The sequence below is a fragment of the Lepidochelys kempii genome, chromosome 20 (genome assembly GCF_965140285.1).
Source record: "Lepidochelys kempii isolate rLepKem1 chromosome 20, rLepKem1.hap1, whole genome shotgun sequence".
Taxonomy (NCBI): domain Eukaryota; kingdom Metazoa; phylum Chordata; order Testudines; family Cheloniidae; genus Lepidochelys; species Lepidochelys kempii.
The window spans coordinates 11,889,354-11,909,814 of NC_136399.1; positions in this window are offsets into that span (position 1 = coordinate 11,889,354).

Sequence of the window (20,461 nt, forward strand, 5' to 3'; positions counted from 1 at the left end):
AAACTTCTTAATGAGCAGTTTATATCCATTTGTTCTTGTGTCCACGTTGGTACTGAGCTATCCACTGGAAATGTTTCCTTCTTCTCTTTCAGATCTTGGTCCGCAGGTTTCCCCAGTGTTAATAACACTGAAACACTGTATCCATCTCACAGGGCGTGCCAGAGGCGAGTGGAATGACGCACAGTGTGAGACTCACTAGAACTTCATTTGTGAAAGAGCTGGGCCTCTTGCATGTCTTTGACACACTTGAAAACATTGGGTCTTTCCGAGATTTTTTTTCTTCAGGCATCCAATGAAAGGTAATAGAAACCAGGCAGCCTTCCAGGGAGAACCCTCCTTATTGGACACGAGGGGGTTGACTCTAAGCCCTGGTTTATGCTATGTCAGTATAACTACGTCGCTCAGAGGTGTGGAAAAGCCAGTGGAGAAACTCTTCACTAAGCATTACAGTGTGTCAGCTGCGCCGTAAGAGTAGACAAGCCCTGAGCTACTGAATCCACTGAGATGCAGAGACTTTAAACTGTCAACCTCCCTCCCAGCTGAGCAAAACCCAATGGCTAGTGGAGACGCCTGCCAGATGTGGGTCCAGCTCAGAGCTCTGCACTTGCTGTGTGCAGAGGAAGCGCATGTGCCCAGGACTCCTGGGTTCTATCTCCAGCTCTGGGAGAGGAGTGGGGTCTACTCAATGTCTACACAACTCCACCCAGCAGAAGAGTTACAAATGCTTAATCATATTCCCTGGGTCAGGGTGAGACAACAGTTGCCGGATTCACTTCATATTAGGTCCCACATGTACTGTTATAAATTTGATGATTAACTTTTGTCATAAATATAAAGGGAAGGGTAAACACCTTTAAAATCCCTCCTGGCCGGAGGAAAAGCCCTTTCACCTGTAAAGGGTTAAGAAGCTAGGATAACTTCGCTGGCACCTGACCAAAATGACCAATGAGGAGACAAGATACTTTCAAAGCTGGAGGGGGAGAAACAAAGGGTCTGGGTCTGTCTGTGCTTTTGCCGGGGACAGAACAAGAATGGAGTCTTAGAACTGGTGCAAGTGCTAGAGGAGCCAATTGGGGGGGAGCTTTTCTTGACCTGCTGCTCACAAACTAGGAAGAATTAGTAGGGGAAGCAAAAGTGGATGGGAATCTGGGAGGCAGTGACCATGAGTTGGTTGAGTTCAGGATCCTGACACAGGGAAGAAAGGTAAGCATCAGGATATGGACCCTGGACTTCAGGAAAGCAGACTTCGACTCCCTCAGGGAACGGATGGGTAGGATCCCCTGGGGGACTAACATGAAGGGGAAAGGAGTCCAGGAGAGATGGCTGTATTTCAAGGAATTCCTGTTGAAGTTACAGGGACAAACCATCTAGATGTGTCGAAAGAATAGTAAATATGGCCGGCGACCAGCTTGGCTTAACGGTGAAATCCTAGCAGATCTTAAGCATAAAAAAGAAGCTTACAAGAAGAGGTAGGTTGGACATATGACCAGGGAAGAGTATAAAAATATTGCTCGGGCATGTAGGAATGAAATTAGGAGGGCCAAATCGCACCTGGAGCTGCAGCTAGCAAGAGATGTTAAGAGTAACAAGAAGGGTTTCTTCAGGTATGTTGGCAACAAGAAGAAAGCCAAGGAAAGTGTGGGACCCTTAATGAATGAGGGAGGCAACCTAGTGACGGAGGATGTGGAAAAAGCTAATGTACTCAATGCTTTTTTTGCCTCTGTCTTCACGAACAAGGTCAGCTCCCAGACTGCTGTGCTGGGCATCACAACATGGGGAATAGATGGCCAGCCCTCTGTGGAGAAAGAGGTGGTTAGGGACTATTTAGAAAAGCTGGACGTGCACAAGTCCATGGGGCCGGACGAGTTGCATCCGAGAGTGCTAAAGGAACTGGCGGCTGTGATTGCAGAGCCATTGGCCATTATCTTTGAAAACTCGTGGCGAACCGGGGAAGTCCCGGATGACTGGAAAAAGGCTAATGTAGTGCCAATCTTTAAAAAAGGGAAGAAGGAGGATCCTGGGAACTACAGGCCAGTCAGCCTCACCTCAGTCCCTGGAAAAATCATGGAGCAGGTCCTCAAAGAATCAATCCTATAGCACTTACATGAGAGGAAAGTGATCAGGAACAGTCAGCATGGATTCACCAAGGGAAGGTCATGCCTGACTAATCTAATCGCCTTCTATGATGAGATTACTGGTTCTATGGATGAAGGGAAAGCAGTGGATGTATTGTATCTTGACTTTAGCAAAGCTTTTGACACGGTCTCCCACAGTATTCTTGTCAGCAAGTTAAGGAAGTATGGGCTGGATGAATGCACTATAAGGTGGGTAGAAATTTGGCTAGATTGTCGGGCTCAATGGGTAGTGATCAATGGCTCCATGTCTAGTTGGCAGCCGGTGTCAAGTGGAGTGCCCCAGCTGGTTTTGTTCAATATCTTCATAAATGATCTGGAGGATGGTTTGGATTGCACTCTCAGCAAATTTACGGATGATACTAAACTGGGAGGAGTGGTAGATACGCTGGACGGCAGGGATAGGATACAGAAGGACCTAGACAAATTGGAGAATTGGGCCAAAAGAAATCTGATGAGGTTCAATAAGGATAAGTGCAGAGTCCTGCACTTAGGATGGAAGAACCCAATGCACAGCTACAGACTAGGGACCGAATGGCTAGGCAGCAGTTCTGCGGAAAAGGACCTAGGGGTGACAGTGGACGAGAAGCTGAATATGAGTCAGCAGTGTGCCCTTGTTGCCAAGAAGGCCAATGGCATTTTGGGATGTATAAGTAGGGGTATAGCGAGCAGATAAGGGACGTGATCGTCCCCCTCTATTCGACATTGGTAAAGCCTCATCTGGAGTACTGTGTCCAGTTTTGGGCCCCACACTACAAGAAGGATGTGGATAAATTGGAAAGAGTCCAGCGAAGGGCAACAAAAATGATTAGGGGTCTGGAACACATGACTTATGAGGAGAGGCTGAGGGAACTGGGATTGTTTAGTCTGCAGAAGAGAAGAATGAGGGGGGATTTGATAGCTGCTTTCAACTACCTGAGAGGTGGTTCCAGAGAGGATGGTTCTAGACTATTCTCAGTGGTGGAAGAGGACAGGACAAGGAGTAATGGTCTCAAGTTGCAGTGGGGGAGGTTTAGGTTGGATATTAGGAAAAACTTTTTCACTAGGAGGGAGGTGAAAGACTGGAATGCATTGCCTAGGGAGGTGGTGGAAATTCCTTCCTTAGAAGTTTTTAAGGTCAGGCTTGACAAAACCCTGGCTGGGATGATTTAATTGGGTATGGGTCCTGCTTTTGAGCAGGGGGTTGGACTAGATGACCTCCTGAGGTCCCTTCCAACCCTGATATTCTATGATTCTATGATTCTAACTTACTAAGTAATTTAGCTAGATATGCGTTGGATTAGGATTTCTTTAAATGTCTGAGAAAATAAGCTGTGCTGAATGGAATGGATATTCCTGTTTTTGTGTCTTTTTGTAACTTAAGGTTTTGCCTAGAGGGATTCTCTATGTTTTGAATCTAATTACCCTGCAAGGAATTTTGCAGAAGTGATTCTTTTTACTTTTTCTTCTATTAAAATTCTTCTTTTAAGAAACTGAATGCTTTTTCATTGTTCTTAAGATCCAAGGGTTTGGGTCTGTGGTCACCTATGCAAATTGGTGAGGATTTTTATCAAACTTCCCCAGGAAGGGGGGTCCAAGGTTTTGATGAGGATTCTGGGGGGAAAGACGTTTCCAAACAACTCTTTCCCAGTAACCCGTTAAATGTTTGGTGGTGGCAGCGAAAGTCCAAGGGCAAAGGGTAAAATAGTTTGTACCTTGGGGAAGTTTTAACCTAAGCTGATAAAACTAAGCTTAGGAGGTTTTCATGCAGGTCCCCACATCTGTACCCTAGAGTTCAGAGTGGGGAAGGGACCTTGACACCTTTAAATCTTGTTGTGTCTGTATGGGAGTGCTAACATTATCACATGAAGCTAAATTATTTACATTATGTTACAATAGTTACTGTCACTAACAGTCAGATTATGTCCATTTACCACCAAACCACATTTTGTCCTAAAACAAAAACTACCATGTCCAGTATATACAGCAATAGTCATGTTAGAGGAATTCTGTCTCAGCTCAAAGTGACCTCTGGAGGGTGTGTTGCTGCGTTCATCTCGCTTGTCAGAAATATATCCCAGTCCTCTCTCTTCTTCAAGCTTTAAAGTGTAGATGTCCGAGGTCCTTTTCGCTAGACTCGCCCATAGTGGTCTTCGGGCATCATTTACACATTATTTTTCCATAGCCCCAGAGATAACAATGGGCGATTTTGTATACTTCACCCTTGCTGACTTAACCATGTACACAACAATAGTTTTGTTCTGATGGAAATATACAAAGTCATGAAGAGTTCACCAAGCTTGTTGATCTCTTTCCCCTTGGGAAGCATTATCCCACACTACTTTCCGAATCTCAGCCGGTGATTTTCCAAATTTCCAGCATATTCCTCTCAAATGATTCCTTCTACTGTTGTCTGTACCCAGGCCTGGGCTTGCGCACCAGTAATAGCCAAGCAGGTGGCTTGCCCCTGTTCCTCTAGAGCTTGCACAAGCACTTGATGATCCTGCAAGGAGATATTAAACCCGGCTTCAGTCAAATTAGCCTCCAAGCACCGCAATAGGCCTAATGCTTGCAGTGAACAGATTAACAGGGTATGCAACTATTCCAGTGCCCCTCCTATTACACCCACTTTATTCTGCAGCACCTCCAGATCAATTGGATTGAGAGCTCCTATGCCCGTGATTCCCAGTACCTCCCCTGCAGTGCTCCTTCTAGCTCTGAACTGCCTCAGGTAGTTCATGACCTCCACCAATTGTCCCACCCAGTGAGGAGTGCCACCATACACTGACTGCAGTTACCACTGACACTAGCAACTGAGACTCCCGGTACAGATATTTCTACCTGTTTTATACTGTAGTGGGTTACCCAGGACTTTCTGCATCCTGCCCCTACGAATAACATGGGTCCCCCTTTTTGCAGGCGAGGGTGATACGGATCCTCAGTTGAAAAGGTAGGTGCTGCAACTCTACTCATGGTTGAGGTGGAGCTCTGGACTCAGCGACGGGTAAATTACCACGTGAAGTGTACAGCGATGGACACGTGTGTGCACACAGGGCTAAACCAAATCTATTCTCACGCCGGCTACAGCAGGGCAACTTCTGTGTGTAGCCAAGACCTCAGAGTGACCCTGCCGTGGGGGAAAGGGGGCTCAGGTTCTGGGGCCCATTCAGTCCTGCGAGAGGGACACTCATGCTGTTTGTAGTTGTGGGTCTTTCTGTGTGAAATGGCCATGAGACCCAGCAAACTCATTCCACACCAACCATCCCCTGCTCCCCAAGAGGCTGCATCATTCCAGCTAAGACAAGCCCCCCAGGGTCTGGCCTATACTGGGAAATGCCTGAGACTCTGCCTCCTCCCCGTCCTGAGCTGCAGAGCCAATTACACTGAGATAGCCAGAAGAAAATCACAGTAATGAGGGGATAACAGGGAGTGAAAATGAAGGAAAATTCATCATCTTCTCACTTAGGGCTGGATCCTGCAGCAAGCTGAGCGCTTCCCAGCAGCTGTTGAGCTACCCCTGCAGCCCTTGGAGCACCCACAGAGTTGGTGCCTATGCCGTGGGGCTGAGTCCCCCATCCCCATCTCCAGGAATGGAAAATGCAGAACTCACAGGGTCGTTCCCATGCAATTGTTGCTTGTGATTTCCTAGAGTCCAAGGAGGAAGGGGCCACTGTGATCTAAGCTGACCTCCTGCCTAAGGCAGCCCAGGTGACTGCCCTGAATTCCCTCCTGTCTGAACCAGAGCAGATTTGTGAGAAAAACAGCCGATCTGGAGTCCAAACCTTCCCTGCAGCCCTTGGGGAGTCGCTCCATTGGTTAATTACTGTCCCTGAGACAAAACTGCACTTTATTTCTGGGCTGAATTTGTCAGCTTCAGCTTCCAGCCATTGAATCATGTTAAACCTTTGTCTGTGGCATTGAAGAGCGGCTTTGTTACCAAAGAGCAGCTCCTCCGGCAGGTACTTCTGTGGGGGCTGGTTAGAGATTGTGACCAAGTCACCTTGTCCCTCAAGAGCCCTTGACACTGTTAACTGAGGATACGGTTTCGTTACGGAGTCATGGATCCTGTGAGCTCAGCCTCAGCACAGAGAGGCAAAGGGATTTTCCTCCAGCAGCAGAACTGGGACTGGACCCCAGGTCTCTGATCTCCCAGCTCAGGGCACTGGCCACTCTGCTGCAGCCAGCCAGCCAGCAGGGTTGATGGATTGATCCTCGGGATCAGCTACACCAAACCTCTCCCATCTCTCATTTATTTCCCTCTAGTCATCTGTGCCAGGGGCTCTCAGGTGCCCTAGCCCTGTGCCGCTGCCGGGGTGCATCCGATGAAGTGAGCTGTAGCTCACGAAAGCTCATGCTCAAATAAATTGGTTAGTCTCTAAGGTGCCATGAGTCCTCCTTTTCTTTTAGTCTCTAAGGTGCCATGAGTCCTCCTTTTCTTTTTGCGGAAACAGACTAACACGGCTGCTGCTCTGAAACCTGCCTGGGTGCTGTTTAATTGAAACCCACTTGTTGCTTTTCATTCCTTTCTCTGCCAGCAACGATCACCCCCCTGCCTGGTGCTGATGGGCCGGCGCCCAGGCTCAGCGCAGCCAGCACCTGGCAGTGGGTGGAACATGCACAAACCTCCTGTCTCAGTGGGGAGATTCGGTTACACGGCAGCCTCTTCCTCCCGAGATCTCAAAGCCCCTCTGCCAGTTTGGAGCTTTCAACCACTGCCGCTCCACTTGCCAGTGCTCCCTGGGCAGCTCTTGCACCTGCTCTGGGTGACACCCCCTGTTGGTACCGTGCCCCCCCATTCCATGCCCAGGTGATTTGATTGGTTAATTAATTAAGCTTTGAAAGGCTGACCCCCCATCCCCGTGAGCTAGATCAGCATCATAACCTCTGCTTAACAGAGGGGGACGAGATACTAGACCCCACTCTCCTCCCGGCACTGGGGATAGAACCCAGGAGTCCTGGCACACAGCCTCCCCAGTGTTTAAAGTGAGTGAAGGTGGGGGACAGTGAGTGATGGAGGGAGGGGGGATGGCTTGAGCTAGGGGTGGGGCCTCAGGGAAGGGGTGGGACTGAGCTGTGTCAGGGCAGTGACTGTGCTAGCAAGAGGGATAGCTCAGTGGTTTGAGCATTGGCCTGTTAAACCCAGGATTGTGAGTTCAAACCTTGAGGGGACCATTTACGGATCTGGGGCAAAAATTGGGGATTGGTTCTGCTTTGAGCAGGGGGTTGGATTAGATGACCTCCTGAGGCCCCTTCCAACTCTGATATTCTATGATTCTAAGACATGAATGCTGCTGGCCTATGTGGGCTCTCTGGGGCAGGACTCCTTTTGGGTATGTGCTTCTCTGGGGTCTGTACAGCACCTGGCATAATGGGGGCCAGGCCCATGATGGGGGCTCCTGGGTGCTACTGTAATACCATTCATAGCAACATCCCCCCTTGGGTGCTACCATAATACCATTCATAGCAACGTCCCCCCTTGGGTGCTACTATAATACCATTCATAGCAACGTCCCCTTTCAATTGAAAGACCTCAGCCGATGTCTCCACACCCAGACGCAGCGTCTTTCCAAAGGCCCAGATCCTAGCCCCCTCCTAACTAGCCTCTGCCCTAACTCAGATATCTGAATGTGCAATGAGCCAAAGCCTGCCCTCCGTGTTGGCCGTGCACCTCCATTGGCCTGTGATGGACACCTCAGAAAAATCATTCAAAAGGCAGACAACTGGGGGCAGCTTCTGGCCGAGCATTTGGCTCTGGAGACCTGCGGGGCTGGGACTAGCAGGCACCACCCAGCGGTGTGAGCACGGGGGAGAAGGGGAGCAGCCAGTGGGGAGAGCTGCAGTGGGCGGCATGCTGTGACTTCAGGGCGAGGTGATGAACTTTCTGTATCTTTCCCAAGCTGCAAACCCCTTTGGAAACGTGGGGCCAGCTGCCGCCTCTGCTGTGCTTTTACCTCCATGCTGGACTGACGCTCCAGAGGCCAGGGGCAAAGGGCTGACAGCTGAGGGCTGTTAACTCGGGCTGATCCTCTGTTCTACTACAGCTTTCAGAGTAGCAGCCGTGTTAGTCTGTATCCGCAATAAGAACAGGCGGACTTGTGGCACCTTAGAGACTAACCCATTTATTTGAGCATAAGCTTTCGTGAGGTACAGCTCACTTCATCTGAATGCATCCGATGAAGTGAGCTGTAGCTTATGCTCATGCTCAAATAAATGGGTTAGTCTCTAAGGTGCCACGAGTCCTCCTGTTCTTTTTGTTCTACTACAGACACCCTAGACAATAGACAGGCTCCCAGGGGTTTGTGGGGGAGGCGGTGGCCTGGCCACGAAGGCACCTGGTCAAGGTCTGGGATCACCCGGGGAGGCTGAGGCAGGTGACAGCAGGGCTGGAAGGTTATAAAGGGCAGGGGCTGATCTATTCTGGGTCTTCGTACGTTTCACCAGCTAAAGAGGCGCGACCCCAGAGCGACCCCCCCCCCCGGCTGCTGCAGGATCCTGAGGAGGTAAAGGGGACCCTGTGACCTGAACCCAGACCCCGAAGGATTCCCAAGGGAAAGGCGAGCTTGCAAGCAGCACTGTGGTGGGAGATGGTTGTTTGCTTGTGATCTGGGCTCTCTGGGCTCTGTTAAGTGAGGAGCAATGGGGCTAGAACCCTGCACGCGGTGTCTGTGCGTGCCAGGCTACACTGGCCACACGGCCCCTGGAAGAGGGAACCCACCTAGCCCACGTCTTCAGAGGGAATTCTGGGAGAAGGGGTTAGGGGTTCAGTTACTGAGCTATTTGGGGGTCAGTGCTGGGCCTGGGGGTCTAAGGCAGCTGGGCCATGGGGCTCCATTTCTCTGAAGGGATAACAGACAGAGTCAAGTGCCCAGGAAATGTGCCCCAGAGGCCACATGAGAAACCAGCGCTACAGCCTGCTGAGACCCAGGGAAGCTCAGCGCACCAGTCCCCATCCTGGCTAATAGCCACTGATGGACCTATTCTCCAGGAATTTATCTAGTTCTTTTTTAAATCCTGTTATAGTTTTGGTCTTCACAGCATCCCCTGGCAAAGAGTTCCACAGGTTGACTTTATGTTGTGTGAAGAAATACTTCCATTTGTTTTTTTTAAACCTGTTGCCTATTAATTTCATTGGGTGACTGCTAGTTCTTGTGTCATGTGAAGGATTAAATAACATTTCCTTATTCACTTTCTTCACACCAATCATCATTTCATAGACCTCTAACATATCCCCCCCTTTGTGGTCTCTTTTCTAAACTGAAAAGTCCCAGTCATTTTAATCTGTCCTCCTGTTTCATACCCCTAACCATTTTTGTTGCCCATCTCTGCACCTTTTCCAATTCCAGTATATCTTTTTTGGGATGGGGTGACCAGATCTGCACACAGTATTCAAGGTGTGCGCGTACCATGTATTTATATAGAGGCAACATGATATTTTCTGTCTTATTAGCTGTCCCTTCTTAATGATTCCCAATATTCTGTTCACTTCTTTAACTGCCGCTGCACATTGAGTGGATGTTTTCAGAGAACTATCGACAATGACTCCAAGATCTCTTTCTGTACCATCTGCAATTTTGCCAGCTCACCGATTACCCATTTTTCCAGATCATTTATGAATATGTTGAATAGGACTGGTCTCGTAAAGACCCCTCAGGGATACCACTATTTTTCTCTCTCCAGTCTGAAAACTGATAATTTATTCCTACCCTTTGTTTCCATCTTTTAACGAGTTACTGATCGATGAGAGGACTTCCCTCTTATTCCATGATGGCTTACTTTTCAAAAGTCAATTTAAATTATTATTTTTCTTTAAATTATATTTGTTTTAGAAATCTAGAACTCTTATGTGTTTTGGTGTAGTTAGCATTATCCTTATGTTAAATTTGCATTATCCTAACAAAACATTTAATTTATTCATATCTCTTTTATATGTTGCAGGTCAAAGTGAAAATGAAAAGACAAAAACAATACAACAATTTCTCCACTCAAAGGCCTCAAAAACTAACCAAGCTGAAGAACATATCAAGAACTAAGACTATATCAACATGTCATCTGAAGGGTCAAGTGGTGTATCTACATCCAACCAGCCCGAAGCACAAATACAGCTACCTACTGAAGAAACCATGTCTCCAAAACCTAAGGGCATTTCCCGAGGTTTGTCGGTCAAAGTGTGCCCATTTATTGAAGTTACAAAAGATGGCTACTGGCGCACCTCTTGCAAAAAAGCTTATGAAGAAGGAAAGCTTCCCAATGCTATAACTGGTAAAAGTGGAGGAGGTTTGTTTGTCAGATCGATCAGCAAAGCCAATGCTGACAAACTATGTGAAAAGGCTGCAAAACACCATGCCTCTGGACTGCATCAACATGCAGAAAGCCTTATAAGCCCCTTTTCAAAGCCAATTTTAGAAGTACTTAATGAGACTCTTAAGAATGCTGGAAACACAACACAGTTCATGTGAACAAACATGGCTGTGACATCATACTTTCTATTTAAGCAAGAGATACCACACACTACAAACTGGAGGCCAAAGTTAAGTGCATTGTCACTTGTCCATCCTGAAGTTGAACACTGGTTCCAAACAAGATGGGTAAATGCTCAGTAATTTTCTGCAAGAAACTCGACTGACTGGCTAGAAGCATGTGGTGCAAGAGTGAAAGACTCAACAGCTGAAAAAGTGAAGAACTCTCTCACCACATTCAAAAAATTTGCATACCTGGCTGATGGATGCACCGATGCAAGTGGGCATCAAGTATTAAGTCATTGTGTACGTTATCTTGATGGCAGTGGTAGGCCAGTAGATGCATTTCTAGATGTTCAAGTTACAGAAGACACATCGGCTGCACCTGTGAAAACCCACATCTTATAAGAGTTAAATGCTTGTCAGTTGGACCCCAAACAAACAGATGGCTGCTTGTGCATTTGATGGAGCTGCAAACTTCTCTGGAAGACATGGTGGAGTACAACCTTTGCTCAGAAAAAAGTGTAACCCTAATCTCTCCTATACACACTGCAGAGGCCATCTACTCCACCTAGCTCTAGTACAAGCTGCAGACTCTTCAAAAGACATTAAAAAAGCTATAAATGTAATGTTTTCATTATATTCTTTTTTCAGCAAGAGACCAAAAAGACTGAATATCTTGGAAAATATCGAAGATACACTAGCACAGAAGTTGAAATTAGTCCAACCTGGGAAAACCCTCTGGCTTTCTCATGAGCGAACCTTGGCTGTTGTCTTAAAATTAGTGCAACCATTATTACTGACTTTGGAAAGTATCTACAAGATGGGATGGATCTAAGTAGTGAGGCTGGTGGATTACTTTTGCTACTATGTTCAGAGAAGACTATTGCCATTCTCTCTCTTGTAAGTCTACTGTTTAAACCACTTGGGTCATTGAACAATGCCATCCAGGCATCTGCTACAACAGTAGTAGATCTTTGTCCAGCAACAGAAGCTACATTTGGACCAATCAGAGAGCTATCCATTGAAAAAGTACTGGAAGAAGCAAAGACTTCAGTCTAGAAGTTGACTAATGAAGCCATTTATATTGAATCCTTAAGTGAAGAGGACAAGAAGTGTTTGTTAAGACAACTGAAAAAGTACACAGACTTGATTCTAAAAAACCTGCAACAGCGACTTCTAGATTCTACTCAACCTCTGTGTAGCTTTTACAGATCCCTGTCCTATAAAACACTGACAGTTGAGTGGAGTGAGGCACTACCAGCAATGCGACTGCTATATGATCATGACAGAATAGAAACATTTTTCAGTTTTTACTATGGTGCCACACAGCCCACCTTCACCCTCACGGTCTGACCCCTTATCTGCCCTTACGCCCCCCTCTCACCGTAAATTCGAACACTTCCCCTAATTTCAATTCCTGGGGAAAACACTGTCCAGGGTGATTCAGTGTCTGGACTCTGGTAGCGATCTGGTGAGCCGCCAGCACGGGCAGCCCAATTGGATCTGGAAGAGAGGCCTCTCTGGGGGAAATAGGAGAGGGAGGCAGAGTTGAGCCCCCTGCCCATGCTCTAGCCCTGGGTACCAGAGTCTGGGAGGGCAGGGGAAGGACAGACCGAGAGAAGCCTCAACAGACCCAGATCCAAGCTTATTCATTGCATGAGAGGCCCAGTATGGTTCTGTGCCAGGGCCCACGGCAGGGGCAGCAGGCCGGGTGGGGCTCTCCGGTGCCCCAGGCTGGGGCTAGGCATCACTCCAGGCCTATCTTGCAGCAGCGTGCGGCCGTCCAGTCAATGCCGGCGCACTGGCAGTGGCAGGTGGAGTTGGTGCGAATGTCCCAGGAGCCACAGCCCATTCCGCAGGCACAGCCTGTGGGCTTGTACCCTGTGGGGGGATGGTGAGAGGTGAGTTAGGGGAGCAGCTGGTGGCAGGACGGGAGTCATGGGGGGCACCGAGGTGCCCTGCTATCTCCTCCTCCCCAGCCCCCAGGGTATGGCCCTGAGGCTCCCTTGCAGCCAGGCCACTGCCCAAACAAGGGAGGTCAGTGAGAATCTCGTCCATTCCTCACAGAGGACTATTGTGCTATGTTCTTGCATAGCCAGGCAGTGACTGGAGAAGGAGCTATGGGGCTAGGACGCCCAGGGCCTATTCCCACCTCTGCCATTGATTCTGGGTGGGTCACTTCAATTGCCCTGCGCCTCAGTTTCCCTGCTTGCTAAGGATTAGTCTTTTGGTACTGAAATAAACTCTGGTATTGTTGCCATCTGAGCAAGCCGGGCATCAAGTTTGTGGAGCCTTTAGGAGCCCATGGAAACATCCTCCCGCTCTATCCCCTGCTGGGTGACTGGGCTACACTGCCCTTCTGCTAGCCCTGCCTGTGCTCTGCTCCCACCCTCCGCCTCCAGCCGGGGAGTGGACTCTCGCCCAGTCCAGGTGGCTGGGAAATGGCACCTGAGAGGCAGTTTGCACAGGGAGGATGCGCTAAGATGGGGCGGGCTCTGCAGCTGTAGGGTGAGGGGATAGGGATCAGACTCCTGGTCCTAGAGACCCTCCTTGACCCCAATCCTAGCGGCACCCACCTGACCCTCACTAGATCCCCCTACCAAGGTGCAGCCCAATAGCCAGGAGGGGCAAGAGCTGGGAAACACCTCTGTAGCTGTTCTTACCTGCCTCCTCTGCCTTCTGTTTTGCCAACGCCTTTCCTCGCTGTACCTGGGCTTCTTTCACCTCCGTAAACACTGAAGACACCAATCGCTTCCATCTACTTAGAGTGTCAGCTCTTTGGGTCAGGGACCCTCTTGGTATTCGGTTTGTACAGCACCTAGTACAGCAGGGTCCTGGTTCATGAGTGGGACTCCCAGGAGCTACTCTAATACACCTAATACATAATGTACAGCACCCATTATAATGAGGTCCTGGGCCAAGACTGGGGCTCTGAGGCACTAGAGTAATACATCTAATAATGTACATGGATCATGTAATGTAATGGATCTGAGCACTACTGAAATTCAGATCGCAAGGATTCCTAGCCCCCCAGGTCCCCAGCTATGAAAGCTGGCCACAGAATGGGGGGAGGGCATTCCATGGAAAATTTCAATGAAAATGATGAGAGGGGAAAATCATATTTCACAATTTTTCAGAAAATCTACAACTTTTTGGTGTTCAGCAGCTGAAATCCTGCAGCTGAAAACTACCCAAAAATGTACAACAAATTCAGTTTTGGCTAAAAAGAAATTGTTTTTGTTTTTCCCCCTGCTTTTCTGATGAAAAATCAAAAATCTTTGCCGGAGGCAGATACATTCTGCAAAATGAGTTTAGTCAAAAGCCCAATTTTCTGTCAGAAAAAAGTTTTGATGGAAAATTTCCCCTGGGGCTAGACTGGGCCTAATTCTCCTGGCCTCGTGTGACGAAGTGGGAATGTTCTTGACGTTTTCTCTGAATGTGGTGTGGGTGCCTCAGTTTCCCCTGTGCATTTCTTGGGTGTCTAGGTGGGGGGATTAGGCGGTGTGATTGTTGCAGAGCCTTAGAGGGCCAGATTGATGCTGTCTACACAGAGAATGGCCGACACCCTGTCTCCTAGCAACTGATGGCCTGGGCCCCTCCCCTGAAAAGGTGCCAACTGAAGGTGTTGGAGAACAAAGAGATCAGGTGACTCCTGGCCTGGGAAAGAGACAAAGGCCAGAGGAGGTGCTGGAGAGTTTCAATTTGGAGCTGGCTGGGGAAATGGAGGGAGGCCCAGATGTGGCTCTGGCCTCCCTGCCCCCCAGGATGGACCAGACTGAGGGGTCCTGTTCTCTGTACCTACAAGCTCTGTTTTAACTGTGTTCCTGTCGTCTAATAAACCTTCTCTTTTTCTAGCTGGCTGAGAGTCACGTCTGACTGTGGAGTTGGGGTGCAGGACCCTCTGGCTTCCCCAGGAGCCCCGTCTGTGCGGACTCGCTAGGGGAAGCACATGGTGTGGAAGGGGATGCTGAATGCTCCGAGGTCAGTCCCAGGAAGGTCGAAGCTGTGGAAGCTTCTTGTCCTGGACACAGTCTGCTCACAGCGAGGAGGTTCCCTAGAGTCCTGACTGGCTTCGTAGGGAGCAGTTCCAGAGCATCGCCCGGGGACTCCGTGACACCTCGTGCTCACAGAACCCAGCCTCTCCCCACAGGAGGTTATGGAGCATGCCCAGTAGCTCGGCCCACGCCATCAGTGGCTCAGATGCTCTATTGGCAATGCCCATGCCCCTGGACTCCATGACTGCTCCTTATGGGTTGCGTGTGATGGATGATGCTCCAGCTTCTTCAGTGTTTTCTGTTGACCTAGAAATACTGGTTCTGCAGTCAAGACAGGAAACAAACGTACCTCAGTTTATCCTCTGGGAAAGGGCAGCATTTATCCTCTTTAATTCCCCAGTCATCTTCCGGTCTTAAAGCAACAACAAGAAAATGTTAAACAGGTGTAGTTTTCATTGTAGCTTTACAATTCCCTTAACTCAATCAGTCTGGACATTTCCCACAGAGGGGTGGGGAGAGTTGATGATTGTTTGGTAGGAAGGATCTCACTACGCATACATATGCATCAGCATCCATATTCATCTATTGGCATACATACAGTTCCATCCATCCGAGCGTATAGACACATCCATCGACACATCCTCCATCCTTCAGTATACATACACATCCAACCAACCTCCATCCTTCAGTATACATACACATCCAACCAACCTCCATCCTTCAGTATGCATACACATCCCTGGCTGGGATGATTTAGTTGGGGTTGGTCCTGCTTTGAGCAGAGGGTAGGACTAGATGACTTCCTGAGGTCTCTTCCAACCCTAATCTTTTATGATTCTATGATCTTTTCATCCATCAGCATATATGCTTCCCTATCCATTCACACATCAGCATACATACTCAGCCTTCCATCTATCCATCCATCAACATACATACACTTCCATCCATCAGCATCCACACACATCCATCCATCCGTGTTCATATGCATCCATCCTCCAACCATTGGCATACATACTCACCTATCCATCCATTGTCATACATACTCCTCTGTCCATTCACTCATCAGCATAAATACCTATCCTTCTGTCTATCCATCCATTGACATACATACACACACCCCTCCATCCATTGGTATTAGCACATGTATTTAGCCATCACACTGTATGTACTCATCTATTCCAAAACAAAAATTAATTCTGTAAAATACCATGTAAGGGTCACTAAGTGACTGTCAGGGTTCCCTCTACTCTCTGAACTCTAGGGTACAGATGTGGGGACCCGCATGAAAGACCCCCTAAGCTTATTTCTGCCAGCTTAGGTTAAAACTTCCCCAAGGCACAAATTCTTTGCTCTTGGAGGGTACACTGCCACCACCAAGTGATTTAACAAAGAATCAGGGAAAAGACCACTTGGAGTTCCTATTCCCCAAAATATCCCCCCAAGCTCTTACACCCCCTTTCCTGGGGAGGCTTGAGAATAATATCCTAAACAATTGGTTACAAAGTGACCACAGACCCAAACCCCTGGCTCTTAAGACAATAGAGAAATCAGTCAGGTTCTTAAAAGAAGGATTTTATTTAAAAAAAAGGTAAAAATCACCTCTGTAAAATCAGGATGGAAAATAACTTTACAGGATAACAAAAGATTCAAAAACACAGCAGAACTTTCTCTAGGCTAAGTTTCAAATTTACAAAAACCAGGAATAAACCTCCCTCCAGCAAAGGAAAAATTCACAAGCTGAAAAAAAGATAATCTAACACTCCTTGCCTGGCTTTTACTTACAATTTCTGTAATATGAGAGACTTTTAGGATGGTTTATAGGAGAAGGAGTTTTCTGACCTGATGCTTCTCTGCTTTCCAAAAGAACACACACAAAAACAAAGCCTCCCCTCCCCCAAGATTTCAAAGGATCTTATTTCCCCATTGGTCCTTTTGGTCACGTGCCAACCAGGTTATTTGAGCTTCTTAACCCCTTACAGGTAAGGAGGAATTCTAGGCTACCCTTAGCTGTATGGTTATGACAGTGACATTAATGTATTGACCTATTATTACGTTCACAAAACCCAACCACCCACAAGCAAGGGTCTGACTAGCTGAGAATACAATCTATCTAGCACTGCCCACCTAAAAAACACAAACACAACAGTCATATCCAGTGCAGAGAAATACATATTTAATCTTAACACAAGAGCTTTGATGCTGATCTGTGGATTGTTTATTTGTTTGAATGTCTGATTCTGGTATTATCAGTTAATATCTTTAGCCATTATTTTGACTTGTGATGTCTTGAGAAAGATGGAGAATAGATAGTTTAACAGGCTATACCCCAACAAAACCAGGTAAGCAGCACCATTGAGTGGATAGGGCACTGGCTTTGGGAGACTGGGTTCTATTCCTGGCTCTGCTACTGACCTGCTGGGTGACCTTGGGCAAGTCACTTCCCCTTTCTATGTCTCAGTTTCCCATCCTTTGCCTACTTAAATCATAAGCTCTTTGGGGCAGAGCCTGGCACAAGAGGACCCTGATCTTGCTTGGGGTCTCTAGGAACCCCATAGTCTGTATGTTTCTATCTCATAAGGATCTCACGTTGTGTTGAACTGCTGGGATCACATGCAGGCCGACTTGGGGTCTAATCCAGAGCCCAACGATGTCAATGGACAGACTCCCATGGATCAGGCCCTCAGCAGAGAGGAGTCTTTGGGCTGTATATAGGTGGAAGGGTCTTTCCCCACCTGGGATGAGGTCTTTCCTCCCACCCTAACCATCTGTGTTAAAACTGCCAACTGCACCCCATCTCTGTAGCTCCAGAATCCTGTCCCAAGGAGGTTTCATGCTTTCCCCCTGATTTTCACTGTCTGATTCACAGATTGCTAGGGTGAAATCCAGACAGCATTTTGCCATTGATGTCCATGGGGCCAGGGTTCCACCCCTCAAGTTCAATACCAGAAGGGACCAATGTAATTCAGTCTGAACTCCTGTAAAACAAAGGCCAGAGCAGTCCACACAGTGAACCCTGACTGGAGCCCAGGAACTGCTGGTGGAGCTGGAGTGGATCTGATAGCAAGAACCACTCGGTCCGGTTTTAAAGCGGCTAAAGTCCAGGACAGTCCACCACACCCCTGGGTCAGCTGTCCCAATGGTTAATTCCCTGCCCTGTTCAAACTATGTACCTTATATAGCACAGTCTGAACTTGCTCTCAGCCTTTGGATCTGTTAGATTAAAGAGCCCCCTGGCTGTCAGAAAAGTCATCGAAACATAGAAATTCAGGGCTGAAGGAATCTCAAGAGGTCATCTAGTCCAGCACTGAGGTAGGACCACGTAAACCAAGTATCCCTATAGATGTTTGTCCAACCTGTTCTTAGAAACCTCCAATGATAGGGATTCCACAACTCCCGAGGTCACCTGTTCCAGAGCTTAACTAATATCCAGCCTAAATCTCCTTTGCTGCAAACTGCACCAGTTTCTTCAAAGCTGGGACATAGAGAACAACTGATCACTGTCCTCATTATAACAACCTGCTACAGATCTGTAAACTGTAATCGGGTGTGTGTCCCCTGCCAGCCTTCTCTTCTCTAGGTTAAACATGCCCATTCTTCCAATCGCTCCTCAGAGGGCAGGTTTTCTAACCCCCTGATCAATTATGTTGCTTTCTGCTGGACTCTCCAGTTTGTTCATGTCTTTCTTAAAGTGTGGCACGGACAATTGGACACAGGACTCCAGCTGAGGTTTCCCCAGTGCCGGGGGGAGCAGAACAATTAGCTCCTGTGTGTCTTACATGCAACACTCCAGAATGACATTTGCCTTTTTCACAACAGCATCACATTGTTGACTCATATTGTATTTGTGGTAGATCTTTTAGGGCCGGCCGTGCTGCAGAAGTTCCTCCCCATAGATCCCTAGTGACCTCTTAACTTTCTCTCTGATAAGCTGAACAGATGGTGCTCCTTTAGTGTCTCATTCTCAGGCAGGTGTTCCACACCTCGAATGGTCATAGAACCTGGGGTCTTCTCTGAACCTTTCACAGGTGATCACCCATCTGCTTGGCGGCCAGGGCTGGATGGGGGCAGACTCACTGTTCACGACTGTGAGCGAGAGGAGAGCGATCCACATGAGAAAGCACATGGCCATCAGGAGGTACAGCATCAGCATGTGTTTCTGCTCCCGGGTTCTCCCTTTAGAATCATAGAAGATTAGGGTTGGAAGAGACCTCAGGAGGTCATCTAGTCCAATCCCCTGCTCAAAGCAGGACTTTGGCAGGCTGTGGGGTGGATGGAGCTGTAGGGGCTGGAAAACAGCTGTTGTTACATTTGAGCAGGTTCTGGGTATGTTCTGTATGTGCTAACATGTGCCGTACACAGTAGGGGATTAACACATGGGCCCATGGGGCCAGTACCCAAGGGCCTGGCCAATTTGGGTGCCCCCACAGGAGCCCTGGAACCTGTGTAGAAATCTGGGGAGGCCACCAGTGCTGGAACTGTGGCCCTGCCCGTGTTCCTTCTCTCTTCCCAAGGCCCTGCCCCCTGGCCAGGCCAGAAGTCAGAGCCGGGCCATGGCAAGAGCCACCCAAGGAGCCTGGGATGAACCCTGAACCCATCTCCTGCCTGAGGAGTGGGAGGGTGGGGTGCACAGGGTACCCGAAAGCAGGCCCCAGCCCATGTCCCTGCCCCCTGGGGTGCATTGCCCAGGGCAGGTGGAGGGTCCGGGGCTCCCCAAAGTGGCCCGGAGCCCGCTCTTACCATGGCCCAGCTCTGGCTGCCAGCCTGGCCAGGGGGCATGGCCTGCAGGGTGTGAAGCCCTGTGGTGAGAAGCAGCTAAGGCCCACCTCTGCCCCCACCACCACGAAAAGGCTGGCGCTTCTAACAGGGACTGTGCTGCATAGCGGGGGAGCTGATCACCTTCTCAGCGCCCTGCCGCAAAGTTCAGCCCTGGCCGCTGCTCTGCGCCTGCCCATGTTAAAAGATGTGCAGGCATGGGCCTCCCTCTTTTAAAAGTCGGGGGCTATGGCCCCTCTGCCCCCCCGCCCCTCCACCCCAGTTCCGGTGTTCTTGGGTCCCCGGGGTGTGGAGGGCCCAAATGTTCTTTTTGCCCAGGGTCCCAATAAATCATAATCCGCCTCTGGGGCCGTACATCACAATAATACCTGGCATTTACACAGGGGTTTCCACCCCTAGATACCAGAGCCTGGCTGGCCTGGTGATTCCATGGTCAGCTGCCATGCTGCCTATGGGTGGAGCGGGAGGGGAAGGTAGGGGGAGGGAGTGATGGATGACTCAGCCCTATCTGCCTAGAGCTGGGCCCGGGCAGTAGTTGGGTGACCTCCCCAAACAAACCACAGCTCCCTGGATGCTGTAGAGGGTGGTGTGAACTCAGTGCTGTGCTTCAGGGAAGGTGGTGAGGACAGGGGCACTGTGCGGAAGGGATCAAGGTGGGGGGCTCAGTAGGGGGCGCTCTCCCCATGCAGTCAGTGCTGACCGCAATGCCCCAGTGTGGCAGTAGGAGGTGCTGTGCTGAAGGGAGCAGGGTGGGGGGTTCAGTAGGGGGCGCTCTCCCCTGGCAGTCAGCGCTGGCCCCAGTGCCCCAGTGTGGCACTAGAAGGCACTCCATGCCCTGCTGGCTTGGGACTGGTTCTTTTCATCCTCCTGCCTGGTGAACTCACCACAACCTTGCGGTTCACATATATGTCGTTCATGTCCATGGCCCCGTCCCGCGACTCAGTTCGACCATTCTGTGAGCTGTCTCTCCAGCTCTGATCCCGATGACGCAACAGAGCACCTTATTTCAGCAACAGGCCCTGTTGCGTAATCCCAGACAGCATCAGAGCCGGGGGGAGCAAACGGGGCTGCATTTCCGAGACGCTGCTGCTGGGTCCAAGAGCAAAGGACTACAGCAGCATCT